We start from the raw sequence: 23872 nt of genomic DNA, 5'->3' as shown, positions 1-23872 counted from the left end.
GTTTCTAGGAATAGAGTACAGAAAGACCTGGAAGACAATTATAAGCTGATATATGAGTACAGGCAAAGTAAAAGGAGAGAGACAGTATACTTGAGTGCAGAGAAAACGCAATACCTGATTGTAAGACGTCAGGTGAGGCTGGAGCGAGAACGCGGAATGGAGTGCACCAGGGGAGACTGGAATGTGGAGCGGAGCCTGGATGGATGCGGAGGTGGGGAGCGGGGGACCTGTGGGCTGCGTCTGTCCACTGGAGGGAAGGGGAAGGGGCAAGCAGGAGAGTGTGCTGGCTCTGGAATCAGACTGCTTGAGTTCAAACACGGGTTCTCCTACGGGGTCATTATGTGGTTTCAGTGATTTCACTTTCCCTCGCCTCAATTTTCTCTTCTGTAAGAGGAGGATAATATACCTGTGTAAACATGGGTACATGCATGGCACTCAGAACAGAGCCTGGAATGCAGTAAGCACTCCACAAACATTAATCACCCGCTTCCATATTGAAACCCACTATGATCACTTTGTAATCGTTATCCCACTTAATCCTTAATCACTGTGTAGATAGGTGTTATTATCTTCTTTCCACAAATGAGGAGGCAAGTGCAGAGGTTTCATAACTCGTTCAGATTCACACAGCCACTTAGAGATAAAGCTTACTTAGGACAGGTTCTTCCCCAATGCACCTGGCACCCAGGCTCAGGCACTTGCTGCTGGAGCACGCTGCCTAAGCACTAGATAGCTATGGTGAGACCACGTATAAACAGTTTAGATCTGATCAGTAATTAGGGAGCTGTGGCAGACCTTGGAGCAGGCGTGATAATTCGAGCAGTCAGTACGCTGGGAAGATTCAGCTGGCAGTCCTGCGAAAGTGGGCGGGCATGAAGACAGGTGCTAGGTGTCCAGACCAAAGACAGCTAAGGATATTACCAGGCGTGGCAAACCGGAGTTGAGCTGTGATAGGAAAACAAGCTGAATTTGTGCCTGATGCAAATGAGATGCACCTGTTGGTACAGGTGATCCACTGACTGAACAGTCAGTCCTGTATGGGACGGAGTGTGGCATTTCAACTTGAAAGTTTCAAACTCAGGACTCTAAGGAAATATCGATACTGTGAACAGTAACGAGAAAGTTGGGAGGGGAGTCACGTGAGTACTCCCCTTTAAAGAAAAGCGCCTTTAGAGGAACCAGCTCAGAGAAGAGTGTCAGTATCCAAGTGGGCACTTGCTTATTTTTAGTGGCAGTTTGGGCATCCTTTACTCCACTGGCAACCCAGCCCTGCTTTCTTCCTTCATTTAGGAAAGAGGCTGATAGGTTGTTCCTCTCTTTTGGGAGTAGGCTGTTTACACAATTGATAAATTGACATGTTACCTCTTTTAATACTGGAGGTTTACACCTTGCCATAGTTCTCAGCCATAGCAAGTACAGTGGTTTGCTTTGGAGGACTTAGAAAAATCAGTTCTATTAACTTCCTGTTTTCTATTTTGGGCCTCTGAGCAGAACTTCCCATTCGAGGGGGACCAAGCAGAAAACACAAAGCTGGAATTTTCTCCTGACGTTGATCTGCCCAGGGAATAAAGTAAGTTCATGGTCTGGTGTTTGTCTTCCCTGACTCTCAAAGTCTGTCCTTCAGCTGCTCTTGCCTGTACCGCATGGGATTGAACTGAGGAAAGAAGCAGTTTGGTCTTTCGCTGCAGGCCAGTCCCAGAGCTTCAGTCCCAGAGCATCAGTGCTGCAGGTCTCTTCCTGTAGGTCAGCCCCAGAGCTTCAGTGCAATGCCCCAGGTGCTCAGGGGTGCAAACGTGCCAAACTCTTGACCAGTTTGGAGATTGTAGTGGCTTCTCCCTTTGAAAGTTCTGAGGGATATTATATTCTGAATTATGTTCTTCAGGTTTCTTGTCTGAACATTTTATTTTACCTGCTAGTGTCAAAGGATGAGGGAGACAGATCTTTTTAGTTTTTCCTCTTCTCCTTTTTCCTTCTTTCTCTGTTTATAATTTAAAATTATGTTCACTTTCATGATGTCATTTGCTTTCTTCATAGCACCTGTGAGATGACTATTACAGTCCCCATTTTTCAGAAGGTGACACTGAGGTTTTAGTGAATTTTAGTGACTTGGCCAATCTCAGTTAATAACAACTGTGAGATTAAATCCTCAGTCTTCGGGTCTTTCCTGCCTTCTTCTTCCCAACACCACACTGCATTTCTGGTGGAGGCTGTCATGTGCACAATGCTGACAGAAAGGACAGATCATAGCTGGCCTGGGAAACCTGAACAGATCTCATCCGCCATAGACCTGTGTAGCCTGCTTCATGAAATAGCAGATATTAACTAAATATATTGCCATCCAGTTCTTCAAGCATATAGGGCTTTGGGTCGGTTTTGTGTGTCACAGACTTGAGGACAACGTGACGGAGGGAGTCATTCACTGCATGCAGGGAGAAGAACTGAGCAAGTCAAGGGTGGGCCTAGGGCTGGTTCATACCTTGTACTCCAGGGACATGAGTTTTTCTTTTGTCAGTTGAGCTGAGAATGGTAGCAAAAGACACCTTCATGGCCCTTGTTCCCCTAATCTTGGCGAGGCAAATGGTGGGGGTGGGAAACCAATTGTGAGTTGTCAGTGAGGAGAATCTGGACTTTCCAGTTGACTCCATCTGGAGGCAGGGAAGTGGGATAGGAATTAGTGGCTGCTTAGAAGAAACTGGTGAGGGAGCTCTGCTTCTTAGGAATGAGTGAGAATTAGGTCAGGGGCAGTGAGCAAGGCCCCTGGGAGCACTGACTGCCTGTCTTGCCTGATATATCTGTAGAATGACCCCACGGAGCCCTTTGATTTCAAAGGAGCCCTCAGAACTATGCATGTATCCAAGGCCCCCTGTTAGACAGGAAAGCCCTCAGACTGGCGAAGTTTTCCTCACAGTCTGTGAGTAATACCCAAGCAGGGAGACCCTCTCTGTTCCTGAATCATGTCTCTCCCTCCGCAGCCCCAAAGCAGAAGTGGCCGGTGGGTGACGACCTGGCAGCTGGCCTGGGCCGCTGCTCACATAGCTGTGAGAGCTGACTGTTTTCTTTCTGTATTCAGACGTCGAGGCGTGAATGAAGGGAAGTCAAATATTGTGGCAAGGAGGGGCTGGCAAACATGGGCATGGCCAGCACTCATCTCTCACCAGAGCAAGATGCTGAGGGAGGGGAGGATTTTGAGATTTGGGCAGGAATCTCAGAAGTCTCAGTCTGAAGGCAAAAGATTAAACAAAGAAAAAACACACTCGGGCAAGAATATGGTCTAGGAGTGGGGTTAATATTCCATGTAACTCGCCGACAGAAGTGGGTTGAGGTGAGTCATAGAGGAGACTTAGAGACAGAGAACAAAGGAAGTGATAAAGAACACAAGTCTTGCAATTAACCAGAGGCTGTCTGTCTGTCTGTCTGACACAGTCCCGTGGAGAGGGCTTCTACCTCTGCACATTGCACCAGAACAGCAAGGCAGTATGCTTTTAAGAAGCCTGTGACAGAATGTTGAAAATGGAATTGTTTCATGAGGGAATATTACCGTTTAAACAAGACTCATAGGAATTACTTCTGAAAAGCCAAGATTCATTTTAGGGAGTAGACACTCAGTGCTTGGTGTTGAAATTCTATATTTTAATACATTTGCTCAGAGTAGGAGTCAGCATCTTACCCTTTCAGTGTGAGGAGTAAGTGCTCCTCTTACATACATGCCATGCTAAGTTTTTAACCGAGCATAGTAATTCATTATTTCCTGGCTATATTTACTTTTCATGTACTAAAATTTTGGGGAAACCATTTCACATAACAGAGTTTAAACAACATGAACAAGTTATTTTCTTTAAGGAACTGTGTTTTTTCAAGAAAATGCCTCTCCAGCAGCACTTTTGGAGACAGTTAACCAAAGGACAAACCCATCAACAGAGACACTCAGCCTCTAAGTCTGGCTTTTGAAAAACGAACACTTATTCTTTTTTCTAAACAGGACGCTGTGAGCTCCGTCATGTACACTATGAAAATAATTGGTGTGTGTTAGTACATCTTGTGCCAGATTTCATGCTTGTTGAAAGGTGATTGGATTCAAACCAGCATATTTAAAGGTCAACTGGTTGTTCTTAAACAGTGCAGAACTTTAACTCTTTCATTATCATGGATTTTAGCCAAATAGCCATTTTAGGGAGGAGGAGAGACCGCTTACTGAGATATAACTTTCTGACCTTTTTGCCCTTAAAAATTTTTAAAGTTCTCAGGGCTTTCTTGTGGATGAAAAGGGTCTGAGAAATGAGTTCTCAGCTGGCATTTAGAAATGGGTGAGGGCAGAGACTTAGTTCTTTTTAAACTACTCAATTTAGGTCAGGGCTCTAACGAGACAGTGCATATCACAAAAGCAATGTCTAAACGTCAAACTGAAAGTTCTCTTTTTAGTAAGTACTTCAAGTTTGCTAGTAAGAGTAATGGGCCTCTTCTCCCTTCTCATCTTCCCACCTTTTAGTGATTTTCTTTTTGTTTAGTTCCTTGAAAATTACTATATAGTCACCAATATTTAGCCTAGCTGTTGATGTTCGTTCCTGAAGTGGGTATTTCACTGGGTTTGGGATTGGATGACTTTCCCTCCAGTGATTTTGGATGTGTGTGTTAAGTGGTTTATCTGGTTGATCTTCAAGACACCTTTTGTCTGCTAGCCTTTTTGCTGTGTTTTCCACAAACCTGTTTCAAATAAGTAGGGAGCAGACCTGTTTCAAATAAACAGGGTGAATTACATTCATCAGATGCTAAGATTTCTTGCTTTTTAGTTTAGTGTCCTTGTGAGTCCCGAGAAACTTCTCAACATTTTATTGTGAGGACTCAAGTTTGGAAGTTATGAAAGCAGTATCTTCTTTAAGGGAAAAAACTCTCTGAGATTGACATTGGTAATTTTCACAAATGCCACACAAAAGTTGACCAGTAAAGGCAGTTGAAATCCAAGCACCTGCCTACCTTGAGTGTTTGGGTGAACACTTGTAGTTCAAATTTAAAGACAAACTAAAGTTACCCTGAAAAATCACGGACTCCCACTTTGTCAAGCAGATAATTCAATAGTCTCTTCTTTCTGGATTACTTCATAGTTTGCTTTTAGTTCTTTTCTTTCTATATTCTCCACAACTTTATAGCTATGAGTCTGTGTGCTAGTTGCTTAAAAACTGTGCTTCATTGGCATGATCTGCTAAAAGGGGATAACATTATCTACCTGTGTTACTGTGAACATTAAATGAGTTAATTCATGTAAAATGCTTGGAATAATGAGTGGCACAAAATAGATATTCAATAAATGTTAACTCTCACATCATCATCATTATTTTAATTTTTGCTTTAATTTTAAATCTTTTACATTAATTGTTATACCATATGGAGTTGTTTGACCTATATGGTTTCTTCTGGCTAGGGTAGCATAACCCAGAGTTCACATTAAAGCTGCTCTCCTTCTCATGTCTCAGCATCCTACTCCCTTTTGGGAGACATCATAAGGGAGACAATGGTCCTGAACCATAGAGACTAGGGAGCAAATTGCAGGGGTGGTTATTGAGAGAAAAGTTGGAGAGCCAGACATGGTGGCAGATGACTGTTCAGCCCCTGAGGCAGAGTCTGGAACATCAAAGCACATAGAAAGCAAAAGTACAATACAGTAGTTTTTGGAAAGGGACCAGTGCTTCTTTGTTGGATGCCTAGATATTTATGATCGTTTGGATTGACCCCTTTATAACTATGTAATGTGTTTCTTTGTCTTTTTAAAATATTGATACCATTTCTATATGCCTGGAATATATTTTTCCATCCCTTCGCTTTCAGTCTATATGTGTCTTTCAATTTAAAGTGAGTCTCCTGTAAGCAGTGAATCTTGTTTTTAGTCTATTCAGCCAATCTATGTCATTTTATTGGAGCTTTTAATCCATTTACATTTAGTAAGTACCAGGATATATATCATGCAATGGCAACTACGGTTCTGTTGAAAAATAGTTTCCAGAGCATGGTTTCTCAAATATTTTTGGCTGAAATCTCTAATAGAAAATAGATTTTTATATTATAGTCTCTGTATATATGTACATATATTTGTGTGTGGATATGTGTGTATAGCTTTAGTTCTATTTTTATGAAATTTAAAGTTTACAAATGTTTAGTGTACGTTTTTAAAATCTGCATATTAAGTGCAGATACTCAATAGAATCAAATATTATATTTGATTACTTTATATAAAGATTTTTGTTTAACATGAGACTAAAGGGCAGTCCAGGATTATTGGAACATATTCTTGAAAGTATTTTTATAACCCTCAAAAAGAGAAAGAGAGAATAAAACATTTGTAAACTTAGGTTAAAAAGAAATAATGTAAAAGTATACAAAGATAGTGCAAAAAGCGCATGTGTATATAAGTTGCTGGTTAGCTGTGTTTCACTGAATGGTTTCATTTTTTGGATATCAGTTTTTTGAGAAATAAATGTGACACCTTTCTACTGAGCCTATGGGTTGATGACTTGTGTTGTTTGACTTATGACTATTTCTATCATTAGAATAGTACTTTGGCTGCAATATGAAGTTCTTTTAGCATTCATACAGTGCTTGAAATGTGAACTAAACCCTTTAAAACATTTTTCCTTTACAAAAATGTACTACAATATAATGTAGCAGTTAAAAATATGGGTTTTAGGGTAAGACAAACCTGGGCTCAAATAGTAGCTCTGTTACTTATTTGTTGTGGATCCTTGGAAAAATAACTTCAGCTTTTTATGCCTTAGTTTTACTATCTGTATTTGGAGTCAATTTGTAGCTTACAATGTTGTTTCAAGAATAAATAAAATTGAAATGAGGTAACATCATGCTATATATGGTAGCTATAATAATAATTATTAATTTTGAAATGTCTACAATATAGTATTGCCTGCTAGGTTCATTCAGAGATTACTTTTTTATATTGGCAGATGATATCTGGTAGAAGAATGGTTCCATATGAATAAATAATTTAAAATAACAGCACTTTATTTTCTAAAGTTTATAAATATGTATGTTTGGTGAACACATGAGCCAATGGCATATAATCAATTCTGTATTCTTATTTTAACAAGTGTGCTGGTTGCTTATATGTGTCAACTTACTGGATCACAGGGTGTCCAGATATTTGGCTAAACATTATTTCTGGATGTCTGTGAGGATGTTTCTAGATAAGGTTAATGTTTGCGTTTGTAAACTGAGTAAAGCAGATCTCCTCCAACCCCCAGTGAAAGTAGGCATCATTCAATATATGCTGAGGGCCTAAATAGAAAAAATACGGTGGAAAAAGGGAGAATTAACTCTCTCTGCCTGACGGCTAAGCTGAAACATCAGTTTTCTGCCCTTGAGTGGGACTTACGCCATTGGCCCGCTAGTGCTCAGAGTTATATCATCGGCTTCCCTGGGGCTCCATCTCCGTCTGTGTGTGTACGTGTGTATCTGCAGATATATGTCATCTATATCTATATCTATCTATATCTATATCAATATCCATATATATAGATATAGATATAGATAGATAGATAGATAGATATCTCGTACTGATTCTGTTTCTCTGGAGAATCCTGATTAATACAATAAGCATTTATTGAGTCTTTAACAGAGCAGTGTTCTGCCTTCTAGTTTCAGCTCTTATACTGTAAACAAGTATCTTTTTCTTGGTATATTTAGTGCTGCTTATTTTTTTTTGTACTTCTGTGTTTTTTTTTAATGATGATTTTGCTGTGTATAATGACTCCCAAGTGTAGTGCTACAGTGTTGCCTAGTGTTCATGAGCACAAGAAGGCTACGATGTTCCTTAAGGAGAAAATACGTGTGTTAGGTAAGCTTGCTTCAGGCATGAGCTACAGAGCTATTGGCCATGAGTTCAATGTTAATGAATTGACAATATATATTAAATAAGGTATCTTTAAACATAAATACATATAGTACCTGATTATATATCATTTAGTTGAGAAAACCGTTGCGACCAGAGATTCACAGGAACCTAACCCTGTATTTCCCCAGGAGCAATGAATTCAGTGTTCTCAGTGCCTTAGTAGAACATAAGTACTATGAATACTAGAAATGAACTATAGAGACATTTTGTTTAAGCTGACAATATGGCAAATGACTATGCATATTTAGACATTTTGTAGAATTATAGTCAACCCAAACAAAACAAAACTACTTTTACTTAATTTTGGAAGACACTCTATTCTTTTTAGATTCGTTTACTTTAGCAGACATTTATTGGTGAATATGTCAAGTAATCAGGTGAGTTGAATTAGACACAGTTTATGTCTTGAAGGAGCTCCCAATTTGCCATGGAATGCAACAAGCTATGTTGTATTGACATTACTTTGTATTACTGGAATAGATGTCAAATAGAATTGAGAAGGTCCTGGCTGTTTTTGAATATGTCAAAGAACCCAACCTAGGTAAAAAAAAATAACCACAGAATGTCCACAGAGCTGTTATCTATGCCATGTCAGTAAAGATTGACATTATCTGAGAGCTCCAGGGTTTTACAGATGGAAGGGATTCCAGAGGCTGGCATGTGATAAAGATGTAAGTATGTTTAGAGGTAGAGCTAGAATCAGAAACCAAGTCCCATGGCTCAAGGTGAGTCCTTTCCTACTAAATCTTGTATGCTCTGTGTGCTTAAATTAATTATTGGGGTCTAGGCTCATGTTCAGAAATCCCACATAGGTCCAATGTTGAGAAGTCGGTCTGAGGTTGTCTAAGGATGAGCTCCAAGAGGCTCATTGATGACATCTGATTCTCAAGGAAGCTCATGATTCTAAAAAGCACAAGTATTCTGTGCATCTTCAGAAGATGACTGTAAATAAATAGTAAATTGTAAACTGGATTAGGGTTAATAGTGTCTTCGACACTGTATTTTGCACATCTATCAATTTAGTAGAGAATTTCTTTTTAAAAAGAAAATGCTCATTATTGGCTAGGGTGTGGTGAAGCAAACCTATATATACTGTCAGTGGCAGTATAAATTAGTACAAGATTTCTAAAAAAAGACATTTGTCACCTTTTGAGCCAAGTACCAAATTTGCCCTTCAACTGGCTATTCTAAGGAGCTGGTGTGGCTGGTGTGGCTCAGTGGGTTGAGCTGGTTCGATTCCAGGTCAGGGCACATGACTGGGTTGAGGGGGTGTGCAAGAAGCAACAGATTGATGTTTCTCTCACACATCAATGTTTCTTCCCCTCTCTTTCTCCTTCCCTTTCTCTCTGTCTAAAAATAAATAAATAAAATCTTTAAGAAACAGTCTATTCTAAGGAAATAATTAGAAACTAGGACAAAATATGTATGAAGATATTTACCAATTGTTTAGATTACAAAAACTAAAAATGAAAATGAATGTCGAAGTTTTAAAATGATTTAATGTAATGAAAAGCTGTCTGTGATAAGACACCATGTGAAAGAAATCACCACATATCTACTGTAATCATGAGTTGTATATATGTGACTAGAAGAATCTATGTTAATAGAGGTTATCTCTTGATAATAAGACTGTAGGTGTTTCTTTTCCTTTATTTTTTAAACATTTTTCAAAATTTTAAATGACTATATATTTTTATAATTAGAAAAAAGTGTTAAATAACATTTTGTCTTACGTGAAACTATGATTTGCTAAAGGGAAGTCCTGTCCTATTCTCTTAGTTTCTGCATTTCAAAATGTCTCATCACTTGTTTTGGCCGAAAGGTACAATGCAAACTCTTTTATTTCACACGTGTCCAGTTACAGCCCCCTTTTCTTCCCACGGTGTCGTTTCAGCTTAAGCCTTTGTACTCAGCCCCCTTTCCAGCTCTGGCCTCTCTCCTCTCCCCTTTTTGGTTCTTTCACTGCTCTTTTTTTCTTTTTAAATCTAAATTCTGCCTGCTTTTCTTTGGCACCATTAACCCTTTCCTCCTCTTGTCTTTTGGGGATATGATGTGCATTATCCAGTTTCTGAGAACCATCCTTCTCTCCCCCATTTTTCCTCATCTCTTTACTTAGGTTTTGTTTATTTCAGAATAGAAGAGGCACTTATGGAATAGTCCCTTCCAAGCTTCAGAGCCTTGGTAGTACTTTGGTGTTAATTTAAACATTTTTATTTTTTCTGGGATTTCACAAGTATTTCCCCACTCTACCAGAAGCAAGTGTGTGCATGTGTGTACACAGGTGTGCATAAGTATTGCACGTATGTGTGAGTATGTGCACGTGTATGTGAATGCATGTTCTGTTCTTCCAGGTCAGGAAGAGTGTCATTTCCTATCTACTCCATGGAAGCAGACACTCCAGTAATGTTCACAGCCTGTTGGCCTGTCTAGGCTTAGAGACTTTTCGGAGCTTGACACCTGGGCTGGACTGTATGCACAGGAGGGGGATGCCCTCATCCACTCTGGTGCCAGCAGGCTGGTGTCCATACTTAGAAAGCTTTGATGAAGATGATGAAAATTGGATTGGCTCTGTGAGCTCTCCAGCTGTCACCAGGCTATTTCTGAGCCAGGCAGGGTGACTTTCAATCTCTCCCATAGCCCAACAACAAGCAAAGAGATACATATTTTAGACAAGATGATGGAAGTTGACTTATATATGTCTGAATGCAGGACTGAATTAAAATAACACCTCAAAGAAGGAGGTAGGGACAAAATCAGAAGAGTTTTTAACCAAATAAAAAATCGAGGCTAGGATTTATAGGATTAATATTTCTACATATAAATTGAAGTCAAGGTAGATATTTGTCTCTGAAGTGCTGTGCTTATTTTATTTCTATAAATCTAAGGTCTGGCTTTGAAGATAGCTCCAGGATAGACCCACCAGCATTGAGCCTTGAACATTGGCCTGATAAATCAAGCCTAAGATGGAAAGGACCAGGAAAACGTGTTACTGGCTTGCAGTGTGCAAACACCCATGGCTGTATTATTGAGTGCTCAGCTGAGTGTCTCCTGGTGGAGAAAAATGTACCTCGATATGCTTCCTGGGGTTGAGAGTTCTTCATTCACCATTCAAAAGACTGAACTGGGTAGAGAAAGGGATAGCCAGTGAGACAAATGCTTTACCTCACTGTTACTTTTTTAAAAATCCAAAGTCACATGGGTGAACATTAGATTATATTAAATTATGTGATTGGAAACAGGCATGCAAATTATACAAGATCCTGTTGTGAGGAGCGGGTGATGAACAGTGCTAATGCCATAAGTGGCCCTTGTTATGATTGGCTTTGGGAAATAATGTGAAGAAGTTGATCTTTCTTCTTGCTGCCTCAGTCTCCCATCTTACAGCACTTTCATCCATTTTTCTCCTCCCAGTTGTCAAACACCCCCTTCACAAGGAACGCTAGCTTTCAGGGATGATCAATAAAAATCACACATTTGTGCAAATGTGAGATTTATATTAACGCCATTCAGACATTTGAATTTGACATTATGTTCTTTATTTTGGAACAAAATGCATGTTTTCTACAAGCAGCGGTGATGGATCTCATGCTTTTGTGTGGGGAGAGCTGGTCCAAGGGAGCTTTCCTATCGCCAGCCCACATTTCAATCCCTGTTCGGTATCAAGAACACAATTAGACAAAAACTCTTGTGGTATTGGAAGTCTGGCTTCTCACTTAAAAGCATTCCCTCCTTTTTTTTCCCAGGTGAATTTTAATTTTCAAGTAGAAGTTACTGCATCAAGTTTAATGTCCAATAAATTTGGAAAAGAAGGTGCAGCCTGTTGGAAAAGATGGTGGAAACAATTACATTCCAGGCTTGGAGCTTATTGAAGTTGTCTACCAGATTCAGACTGAATTTAGATCCTTTTGGTTTGGTGTCCCCATTTCAGTGTGGAGGAGGCTGTTTTGTAACTTGGTCTTGTTTTGCAGAGAAAATGAAACTGAGGGACAATCCAAAGCATTGGTTAGGGCTGCAATCAAATCTCCAGGCTGCTGTGCTGTACCACATACCTCAAACAGCAGATGCCACAGACTGCTTTAAAAAAAAAAATGTTGGCTTTTACATGTCATGCTAAAAATAAATACTGAAAAGGCCTGAAAAACTTGAAAGAACTAGAGAAGCAGGCTGTGGATATACAAAAGCAATATACAAGATCATGGAAGTAAAAAAGATAACACAACAAAAAACTGTATAAAGGAAGACATATTAGATCTTCCTTAAGTTCCAAAGCAGCTTTTGATAATATATTCAGAACAGGAAAAGGAAAGGCATTAGAAAACTGCATAATCCTATAGAGACTGCAAAAGGCTATAGACAAGGATTTAATAACATTGGTGGGACAGATAGAATACCCCCTTTCCTCAGGATTTATCATCTCTTCCTTTTCCTTTGTGAAATTCGCCTTCAAAAACCTTACTTGGTCACCTCTACCTGGCTAACTCAAACTTGCTCCTCCGTTTGACCTCTAGTTATCTGCACATCTTATAGATGTGCACTTGAGTTACTCATCGTGTAGCTTGTCACTCTGACTAGGCTCTAAGCTTACTAAGGTCAAGTAACATGTCTTTCTTATCTTTGGAATATCCTCTGCAGTTTTGTACAATGACTGTGTCTAAAGGTGGTGTTTAACAGATGTTGCCTAACTCGCTGGATACTTCCTGAGTAAGAAAAAAATATTTAATAGAAAGATATTCAACTTTACTCCTATTATTAATGTTGATGTACTGTGTTCTGAAAAATCTGTAAAGACCAGGTAAGATAAAAGCTGGAGGAACAAGATATAGATATAATAGTGAGTGATATTTAATAATGTCTTGACATAAATAGTGAAGGCCGTAAGAGTAATTGTACAACAATTTTACATTTCTTTAGCTCTTGATTCTTCTGAAAGTACTTTTATATAATAAGGAACAGAGAGATAAAGGAAGGGATAGAAATAAATGCAAGGAATACTAAAGCAATGCAGAGAAAAATAAAGGAGAAAAGAAAGGCAAAGGAAAAAGCCAAAAATAAAAAAAATATAGGAGAATTTAGTAATAATTTGAAACTGTTGACTAAATTACACACTAGGTAGTGTTAAAGAGTTATTTACAACATTGGTGACTGTCTATAGAGCATGGCATGTGTCACTTATTTTCTGCCAGCTAGTGAGGGACGGAGTGCCCTGGGTTCATTCACTAGGGTTTATATTGATACTAGTGTGGCTATAGGTACTCCAGATATTCTGTCTACATCATGAAAAATATGGCGTTGTGAGGGATACTGAACTTCAGTAGTTTATTTTAGTAATTTCACAAAAGCTGTTTTAGGCTTGCTGCAGAAAGCACCACTGATTTTTGTTCTTATTGTCAAGTTCAGAAAATTTCTGAACCTTTGGTGGCACATCTCAAATGATTGTCAATAAGGCTGAATGTAGTCACTTATTATAAAGAAGTCCCAAAATGAAGACATCCCAACTATGTTCTAGAACTGAAAAAAATGCAGATAAAAAAACCTTCTGTCTGTCACATGTCAGAGGCCACACCAAGTCTTAAAGTGACCTTTATTCATGCTTTGGAGGGATGAGCTTCATTCCTGAGATGCAAGCTTCTCTCACTCTGGGGTCTGTTTTGTTCAGAAATTATATTCATTATTGAAGGCAGATGACCCATACCGAAATGTCAGGATTACTGAAAAAATTTTTTTTGAGAGAATAATCAAAATACTCGCATTTATTCAGGTTTAAAACTAAATTTTTCTCCTCTGAATATGGAGGACCAGAAGGCATAGAAAAGCTTATTTTGTCCACCATCCTGAGCCTGCAGACACAGAAACCATCTACAACATGATCTCATCATGTTATTGAGTCTCCTTCACCTGTGGCGTCTTGAGAAATGTGAAGGGCTTCAAGCATCTCAGCCAGAGTAGTTCAAGGTGCTCCTTTACCACCTGTGTCACTTTCCACAGGGAGGGTTCAATCTCTGTAAATGCTTACAGTTTTTTCTAATTGCCTCATCTTTTTCAAGATCCTCGAGGAAATCTTGGTATTGTCTTTCACCATCTGGACCCATGTTTTCTCTCTCTCTTGCAAGCTCTTTCAGTTTCCCATTCCTGTGACGCTGATGTTTGGTATGGTCATAGCTCTTCTTGATTAAAACCATATTTGGGACTCTGAGTTCATTTTGTTGATGTGATCATCATTTAAGTTATAGTTTGGCAAATCAAACCCCACATCAGGTCTCCAGGATTCAGAAGATGTCCCCGATGAGTATGGCAAAATTACTATTTATCTGTATTCATTTCAGATGTTTCCTGTACCCAGACTTCTCCAAGAGTATGCTTTTTTTGATATCATTCCAGCACCTGCTTTGTATTTTAGATCTCAAACTATGCTGCGTTCCATTACAATAAACTCCTCTAGCTATTTGGATGGGATTAGTGAATTTTTGAGAGCAGGTTGTAAGATACTAGTGATGATAAAGATGAAATTCATTAGATTGTTACAAAGTTTTGCCAGTGTCGAAATGAGAAGTGAGATTCTCCCAAATTAAATCTGCATCCCACTGACAACACTAGCACAGAGACAGAGTTTTACTTTAATTGCCTTATTTGCTGTGGAATCAACTCTCTTCAAGATTCAGAGATCAACGCCCCTGTTTTGGCAGTAATTTGACTTTTCACCCTTCAGATTTTGAAACAGAGCAGAGAATTCTTTCCTTTGGTGGGTTGAAAACCTAGGTCCTGGTCCTCGCTTTGGCCTTTAGCAGCTGTAGGAACTGGGTCAGATCATTTAATCTCTTTAAGCCTTAAGTGCCTCAAATATAACGGGTTAATTCAATCAATCCTGCTTATAGTAAAAATAATTTCCATTTCTAAATGACTGCCATGTGTCAGATACTCCGCTGTGCTTTTGGCATATGTTACCTTTAAATTTCTCATCAACTCTTCAAGAAAGGAACAGTTATCATTCAGGTTTTACAATGGAGAAAGCTAAGGCTTGGATTCCTTCAGTAACCTGCCCACAGTCACACAGTTAAGGAGTGGCAAAGCCAGGATGTAAACCTTTATGTGTATGTTCACAAAGACCCTTCTCAGTCCTCCATGAGCCTTTGAGGTTCATTTAAAGAGATATTTTTGTGAAAGTGTTTTGAAAATAAAGTTTCTTATAAACGCACATTATTATCATTATCCTGAAGAATGTAAATGAATTAACATGCATTTATTGAGTTCCTTGTAGGAGCTTAGTACCAAGTCAGATATCATTTTGGATAATCTATGGAATTAGGTATTCTTCTCAATGTCATATTGTATAAGGTATATTATAAGTAAATCTTAAATATTTCTAAGTGGTGGCACTTCCATCCATGGTATCATGTATTAGTTTCTTTTGGATCCTTTTTGAAGAAAAAAAGAATAGAAACAAATCTTTTAATCTAAATTGAATGAATGTTCCAAGAAACAAAAGCTGATTGTATGTGGTCTAGTCTTCAGAGCCAGCAAATAAAGACCCCAGGAACTATGTGAGTTGATAGGACACTTGAAAGGAGATAAGAGAAATATACCATTGGATCAACAAATCTGCTGAAAATCCATGTGTTCACAAATGTTCTGGACCAACATAACTTCCCTCAGCTTGTTCTTTGTTTACCGTTTGAGTCTTTATTGACTCAAAGGGTTGCCAAAATTTACTTGAGTCTCTCTTCCATTCAGGAGTGTCAAACTTCCTGTGTGGAGATGGCTGGGAATCTATACAACTCTCCTAAAATAATCACTAAGTTTTGGAAAGAATTGGTTTTGTGTGTGTGTGTGAAACATCTTATTCCCAAAGTGATCCACCAGCATGAGGTCACGTATCTTTTTTCCAGAGAGGAAGCTAAGGGGAGCCCGTTGGTCCGGCAGCCAGGAATGAACCTTCAAGACAGGTTAACATTTGAGACAGACTCCTCCATTCTCTCCCCTCGGTCTTTTGGGAGAACTGCTCACTCACAATGAAAGTTTATGAAATTCCGTAGGAATGTCAGCTGAGTCTAGAAATGAGATGTTTCTTACTGTTTCCTTTGTTTTCTTATGTGTCAAGTGCACATTAAAAAAAAAACAAAAAAAAAAAAACAAAAAAAAAACTCACCCTGCAGCGTTGTTGTGAGGATTAAAGAGCATAATTCATGTGTGTCTCTTGGCACAAGACAGTCACTAGGCCGTTTTCCCAAGTCTGCTTATCCAGTTATTCTTTAAATCTCAATGCGAACTATTTACTTTGGTAGACCACATGATGTCTGAAGAGTTAAGAAAAATGATTTTGAATTGAGAAAAGTTGGAGGATGCTGTTCTAGGCCTTACCAAGGATCTGTGTTGGGTGGACTACAAGATGGGGCAAAAGTAGGTTTACAGTTTTCATATGGAAAATAATACAGTAATTAATAATAATACAAGGATAAACTTTATTTTGCCTACTCACAACTGTAAGCCTACTTTTGCCACACCCCGTGTAGTCTTTATTTATGTTTGGTGGGAGCTTCATGATGGAACCAACATGAATACTACAGAGAAGATGCTAATGTCACTGGATAGCTGGCTGGCGGCTTGTCTTTGGTCATTTTGTGGAGTGAATGTGGGGCCACTGACCCATACATTTTTCTGCTGGTGAGATGGGATAGGGCAGCCCTTGTCCAGTTCGCCTGTCAGACATTTTGGTCACCTTTGGGTCTCTGTTGGTATAAGCAGAAGCCCACCTGGGAGAACAGGACCACTAATGCCCAGGCTTGGCTTATTTGAGCTCAGAGTCTGGATTTGGCTGAATCTGGACAGACAGGAATGAGCAACCTAAGCTAATTATACATATGCTTTTTATAAGAAAAAAGCTGGTAACCACAGAAGCTGGACAGCAGCCTTATTTTGCTGTTTGGATTTGGTTATATTATTTCTTGAGTAAAGAAACAAGAGGGCAGCCTAACATCATCCCTGTAACCCTCTGGCCACAGCCAATCAGAATGCTGGCCAATACTAGCAGCCATGGTGCTGGCCAAGCATGTGGTCCAGGCTCCCTGTGTACATGCTCCTGGGCCCAGCATAAGGGTACTCTTGGCATGATGCCTTTCAGTATGATCCGGGAACTGTGGGAGGCAGAATTAGTGTTTTAAGCACTGGGGACTCATTTTGGGATATGTTTTACTTCTGGTTAGTGTCCTCTAGTGGAATGAATTCTGCTCGGGGAGTTGAGGGACTGCCATTGGCCGCTTGATTTCAGCCAAGTCATTTTATGTCTGTGGACCTCAGTTTCCTGGGAGTGAGGGCATCTCTAACCTGGGTCTCAGCACAAACAGTCTATGAGTCTGTGGTTTGTCACTTCCCAGGGCATGGAAGAGAGAGAGAGAGAGAGAGAGAGAGAGAGAGAGAGAGAGAGTGTGTGTGTGTGTGTCCTCCCTGGTTCTGGAGATATTCCTCCAAACTGTTCTTGGTCCTTCTTCCATTATTCAAATTTCTTTTTGCAAAATAATGAGATTAAATTTGAATGGATCATTTTTTCTTATAAGATAAACAATTGCTGATAAAGTCAGAGGATGATCTATTCCTATAGCAGACAATTGAGGAGAAGTTTGTGGCTTTCTATTCTTTAGACTTAACTAGTTTTCCTTCTTGGAACATGTTTTATGGAACTTGAGTAATCACCCTGGCAATATGTTGCCAAACTTTTCTTGGCTGGAGATCAAAGTCTCCGATACATCAATACAGACAATGAGAAAGCAGCAAGAGTCAGGAGAAAGTGTTTGCAGTGAATTTTGGAGTCAGATTCTAATAGAAAAGTAGAAAAAGAATAGGGATAATTAATTTCTGGAAAAATTGCAAATAGCCAACACATAGAAAAAGATGTTTAACTCCCCTAATAATAAAATAAATGGAAATAAAAATAACAATGTTATAATTTCCCCCTATCATTTTGGCAGAAATGTAAATAGCTGGTCAAACCTGGTATACCTGTGAGTGTAAAGAAGTGAACACATCATGTAGCTTACCTGGCAGTTGGGAGACATGTACTAAAATGTAAAATGTATAGCATCTTAGTAGTTTTCAGTCTAGGACTTACTGTAAGGAGATAACTGCATGCATGTAAAAATATGTTTGCAAAGCATTTTCATAAAGAAAAATATAACATCTTCAGTGGTCCTCAGTAGGGAACTGGCATAGTCAGTTATGATAAATACCTTCCAATAAATCCTGTGTAGCCAATAAAAATCATGATGCAGAGCTTTACATATATGTGGTGTGGAGAAATATTTAGTGATACAAAGCAGGTTACAAGACAAAAGGATCACATTTATATAAAACTATGTTAATAGGAATATAGGAGGTTTTTTTATTTAAATATTAACATGTAGGATTTGAGACTACTTTTACTTTCTTATTTAATTTGCAGCTCTGCCACTTATCAACTCTGTGTCCTGAGGGAAACTTATTTAACTTCTTTTACTCAGTAAAAATGGGGGTAATAAAATCAACCTTCTAGAGGTCATTGAGGGAATGGGGCAATAAAACGAATGTCAAGCACCTGGGATGGAGTAAGAAAATACTTTGATTTTTTTTATCATTCACAGTTTCTATTTTCCTTTCATTATATGAATACAAACAGCTGTGTTCCTATACCCCAGCTTCAAAGAGAGAAAGCTAAGTGGGCTTTGAATAACTTCCATTGATTTAAATGCAGGAAAGTATTTTTCTAAGGCTGTAGCCTGTCAGAAAAAGACCATATTAAGTCATTGTTTTCTGAAGTCAGGAGAAGAGATTGAGTGACTGATGCTGTTAGGCAGCCTAAAATAATATTTCGTTCTTGTCATCCTGACACAGTTTAAGACCAAGTGATTTTGGATACATCTACAGTTTCCCTCTTGGTTCGAAGGAACAAAGCTTTTGTTATTTATGCTCTTAACAAAAGAGCTTTGTTCTATACTCAGGAGCATACAGATTAAACAGAAGATTTCCTGAAGGGCCATCCTATTTATTATGAGGAGTGATCCCAAGTGGTAAGTGGACACTGTTAGCTCCAGCCACCTGTGGAGGCCCCACATCATCAGCAGAGGAAAATAGCCAAGACTCACAGTGGTGCAGCAGCCAATCAGGTTTGGGGTTGACTTCTATGCTGTGCTAACGTTGGTGGACTCAGCCATTGAAAGAATTCCCTCATTACTTGGGGCCTGCTTTGACCACAAAACAAGTAACCTTGAATTGTTTTATGTGTCTGCAGCAGAAAAAGGAATATGCCAATATTCTGAGTATATTTACTTTGGAAATTTCTGGTCCATATGCAGTTATTTCAAATATTCCTGCCTTATCATTTCAAAGCAGTTGATACTGTGGATTGGGGATGTTAATACGAGCTTAAGAATTTTCACCGAAGGCTCACAGATTGTTAGAAGGACACAAATTAGGCTGCCTGTGTCCTGTATCTCCCTTCTCATTTTTCTTTCCTTGCACTAAACCAGCTCCTGGCTTTCTACCACATAGCCACACCCACGTACATTTTGTACTAAGCAAAAGGTCAAGTCTAAGAGTTTATGAAGTTGGGATGGATAATCATTCTTCATAATTATAGCTAGTAAGTATTGGACACTTTTAATATGCCAGGCTTTGTGTTAAGTGGTTTGCATGCACTATCTTGATGTTTCTAAAGGAGTATTCCATATAAAACTTGCTTTACAAGCAGCAGAGGTGCCACTGAAGAATTTAGATTTCTAGGCTCTATTCCAGCCCTACAGGATCAACATCCTACAGTAGGAATCAAAGATCTACCATTCTGACAAGCAGCTTTAGTAATCCTGATGCACATGAAGTTCAAAAGTCACTACATTATTTTATGTTGCTCATAGGACTCAACTGCAGTCTGCTGTCCTTCCACTCCTCTGATTTGTGCTTAAATTCTTAGGCAAAAAAAAAAAAAAAAAAAAAAAAAAAATTCTATGTACCCTAAGACATGGAGCAATTTTTACCTCTCTTAGTTGCTCATTATTACAAATGTGTCTTCATAGCCAAATTGCTTTTGAGGTACCAAATATTTACCTCTATTTTAGGAGTGTTAATAAGTGAGAAATCTTTTCTTGATTGATGGTGTCTGGGCCCTGGCTATGGAGGGAAGACTCAGGGACCATGGAGTGTGGGCTGGTATAAATGATTGGTTGTGCACTACCCAACTATAGTGGTGACCTTGTGTGGAGGAGTGAAAACTTAGCCTTCCTCTTGGCCCAGGGCTGTGCATGTAGGGCTGGCCCACTCCTGATAGGAGAAGGCGGCTGATGTGTTGCTGTGGTCCTCAGGGCCCAGAAGGCCCTGCGTGTCTCCTTCACATCTTTGTTGTCATGTTCCAAGGGGCCTAAATTATTACATGTGGTTATTTGGTTCTGCTCTATTTTTAGAAAGTCCTTGTTAAGATGGGGTGCCACTTGGATGGTAACAGGAACATTGAATCATACTGGTACAGATTGGTCTAACCAGGCTGCTTGGGGATTGGCACACAAAGGATTCATGGGATGGAAGACAGGTCCCTTTGTGGGCCACTTTGGTTGAAGAAGCTGGGGAACACAGGGAAACTCTCTTTGGGGAGAAGCAGAAGTGAAATGGGAGAGGGGCAAAAGACAAATTGGACTGGTGTCACAGCTTTGAAGGTAACCCTCCAGTACACCATTTTCTAAAATTCTCTCATCCATCCCATCTTCCTCTTTGGTGACTGTCCAGTGCCAAGTGACTGTCCCCTTAGTCACAGGACTGGACTGCAGTGATGCTGCAGGACTTCAGTGGCACAAATGGGCCCTCCAGAGATACTTCATGTCCAACCCTGCAGCTGAACCAGCTTGGGGGAAAGGGAAGATAATTACCTACTCCTGAATCTGAGATCTGAGACCTCTTTCCTTTTCATTTCTCTATCAGGAACTGGATAATTAGAACAACGAAGCTTAGCTTAGCTTAGCTCATTCAGTTCCCTGCCAGGCTCCCTATAAAGCTTCCATGTATGCAAAAATTTCTAGCAACCATGGTGGGCTTCCTTGAATGTCTTTATCAACTTGTTGAGAAAGATCACAGATGATTCTCTAGCTAGTAAAGAGTCTAAGAGACTATTAAACCTTAATATTTTATTTCACTTGGGATCATGCAGAAAGTGCCCCAAATTTGATTTTTAAACCATTTTTTGCTAAACTGAAAATGTCCCCAAATTTTCCAACTAGTTATTTATCTTTTACTGCTAATTCATGTGGTAAGTGCTGCTGATTCAATAATTTACCCAACAGTGAATAACCACCTTCCATGGAGAGATGGTGGGTAGGGAGGGGTTCACTGTAAAGAAGAGAACTTTCCTTGGTCTTAATGGTGGGTGCCAGGAAATAACATGCGGATGGAGGGGTGCATCTACAGAAACACAGCATGAGAGAGTGTGGCCTCCTTCAGGAACTGTAAATGGTTAGGCGTGGTTGGTGGGACTTTGCGTGGAAGATAAGGGGCAAGACCATTCATGAGTGAATGAATGAATGCGTGTGGAAGTCCTTCCCTAGGGCAGCTGTTCCCTCACCAAGCAGTTTTCCTCCGCACTTCCTCAGTGAGCAGATTGAAGTTGCAGTTAATATTCTCTTGCTCTGAGAAATCCCCATCACAGGGAGGAAAGGAGATAATTAGCTTCAGTATTCTCTCATGTTTAAGCTGAGAAGTCAGCACGAATTCTAGATATGGTTCATGAATTTGGATAATGAGCACAGATGTTCATGATAGGTAACTTTTTTTTTTCTCCTTAAATCTCTTCTGGTTACGTTACCATGACTGAAGATTAATGGCTTCCATTATTTTTTTGCTTTCATGCAGGAATCTTTAAACTTGCCTGAACTGCATACCAACTACCACATGAATCAGGTCTACTGCAGTTACCCGCTTCTGTGTCAGTCCTAGGTAAGAGTCCTTGCATGGTCCACTAAATGCAGGGCAGGGTTGAAAGTGTCAAGTGATAACCAGACAGAAGACTATCAATTAACAGTGACTGACACATCTCCTTGAACTGATGTGTCATAGACATTAAGACAAAATCTTATTGATAAATATTACCTGAAATGAGATTTATGATGCTAATAGATATATTTCACCATATCTGGCTGTTCAGTAATCCACCTCCATTTTGGATATTGTATATACTTATTGAAATGAACTTAATAATAATGAGTTTTCTCTTAATGAATATTCACCATATAATAGGCTCAGTTCTAGGCATGCACCACCCATTTAATCTTCACACCAGCGCAGAGGTAGTTACTGTGTGTGGCACTACTTTAAGATGAGGAAACAGGCATAGAGTTCAAAGTTCACAGTTACAGATCAGAGCTGGGATTCAAACCCAGGCAGTCTGATTTAGTTTATGCTCTTACTCCACGTTAGAATGCTTACACGCTGCTTCAAGCAAAGAAGTGGTTTTAGCCTCAAATATTAGGAAGGCACCCCCCATTTTTTTTTTTTTTACTAAATATAAGTAATTGCCAGTTTCATTTGTATATGTTATGTAGATGTTGTATGGCTTTTGAGAAACTTAGACAAACAGTAAGGTTAGAGAAAAACTGATTCTTCTGTTTAGTTCTCATTATTTTTACTATATATAAGTGTAAAAGATTGCTGGTTTATGTTAACTTTAAATATAATATGTTTTAGAATCTTGTCAAATGCATTATTAGTATGTTATTATAAATTCATGTTCTTAGAGAATGAATTAAAAAAAAAAAAAAACCAACAAAAATTCCTTCCATGTGCCAAAAGCAAATTTGAATTTGAGGTGTATGTGCCCAGATAAATTCATTTGAACCAAGAACATAAGCTTAATCTCTACAACGACCACAGACTCATATCTCTGGTCTCTGGTACCTATGCCTTTTTACTTAAAGGGAAAAAAAATTTTTTTTTTTTTTTTTTGCTTTGTTAAAGTGAGGCAGGCCTTCTCACTGAGATTTTTCTAAGCAACTATTTCTCTTTCGGTTTAAACCATACGATGCTGGCTCCAAGTGTCAGCACTGGAGCTGCCAGCAGCTCCCTACCAGCAAACGGGTCCCGCCGTCCAGGGTTTCTTTAGGCAGAGTCCAGCTTGTGAAAATAATGGGGCTATTTATCCACATCACCTGGAATGGAGTTAATGCCCTGCCGATCTTTGACACCCTAGCAAGGTAGGTCTGAACGTTTCTTATACTTTTCTCAGGAGTGACTCCTTCGGCTACATACACTGCAGGACCAGACAAATTAGCTTATGGGCCTACAAATCATTCCAGGGCCAGGTTTCTAGACACTTTTCAGTCAACCATAGCTGTTCTGATACTTGAGATCTGCTGATAGTTCTTGGTTCAGAAAAGGTTTGCATTCCTGAGCTACTTTTCTTTTATCGGGATCATCTTAATTCTTGTCTGGGGGGTGGAGATCAAGGAAATGAGTAAACTGAATTCAGCTCTTTGGGTGCTTGTTGTACACAAAGAGCTTCTTAGACAGTGCCTGATGCCTGGTGTGATAACCAACAAATACTAAGTGATTTCTCTAGCTAGAATCTGCTGATACAAGCCCTGCTGACTTGACAACGATGCCTGCTATAAGCAGACTCATATACTGGCAAAAGATTATAGTAGGTTATGTATATATTTTTAGTTTCTTACTCCGTTGCATTGTTTTCAGTAGTGCATTGAAAACAAATCTAAGCAGCATCATGACTCAGAGGGATTGTCCATCACTTACTTTCTTTCAGTGTGGGGTTTTCTCTGCTATGTGATAGCTTCAGCTACAAAATATCTAAATTCCCCTCAAATTCCCAAGTAGCAGTAACATGCCTCAGGCTATCATGGTTATTACGATTATAGGAGGGGAAGGTGGTGCTAATAGTTTAAGAAGCTTTTTATCATAAATGTGTTTTGGAATGAACAGCTTGAAGTTGAGCCCAAAAGGACATTTAATGTTTGTAAGGTTGCA

At 39.2% G+C, this 23872-nt stretch overlaps 1 long non-coding RNA gene across 1 annotated transcript in view; it reads left to right on the top strand.

Annotated features, from left to right (window-relative positions):
* Positions 1-1019: 1019 nt before the first annotated feature.
* LOC150008392 (uncharacterized) overlaps positions 1020-23872 on the top strand; it is a 326304-nt gene continuing 303451 nt past the window's right edge. Inside the window, exons 1-3 of the long non-coding RNA XR_016511114.1 lie at positions 1020-1139; positions 1492-1570; positions 21749-21832. This is a non-coding gene — a long non-coding RNA (uncharacterized LOC150008392). The remainder of the gene's footprint in view (positions 1140-1491; positions 1571-21748; positions 21833-23872) is intronic.

This window comes from Furipterus horrens, unplaced genomic scaffold (genome assembly GCF_987537825.1).
Source record: "Furipterus horrens unplaced genomic scaffold, mFurHor1.1.pri manual_scaffold_5, whole genome shotgun sequence".
Classification (NCBI taxonomy): domain Eukaryota; kingdom Metazoa; phylum Chordata; class Mammalia; order Chiroptera; family Furipteridae; genus Furipterus; species Furipterus horrens.
Note: the sequence above shows the minus strand (reverse complement) of the source record. Positions and strands in the feature narration are given on the sequence as shown.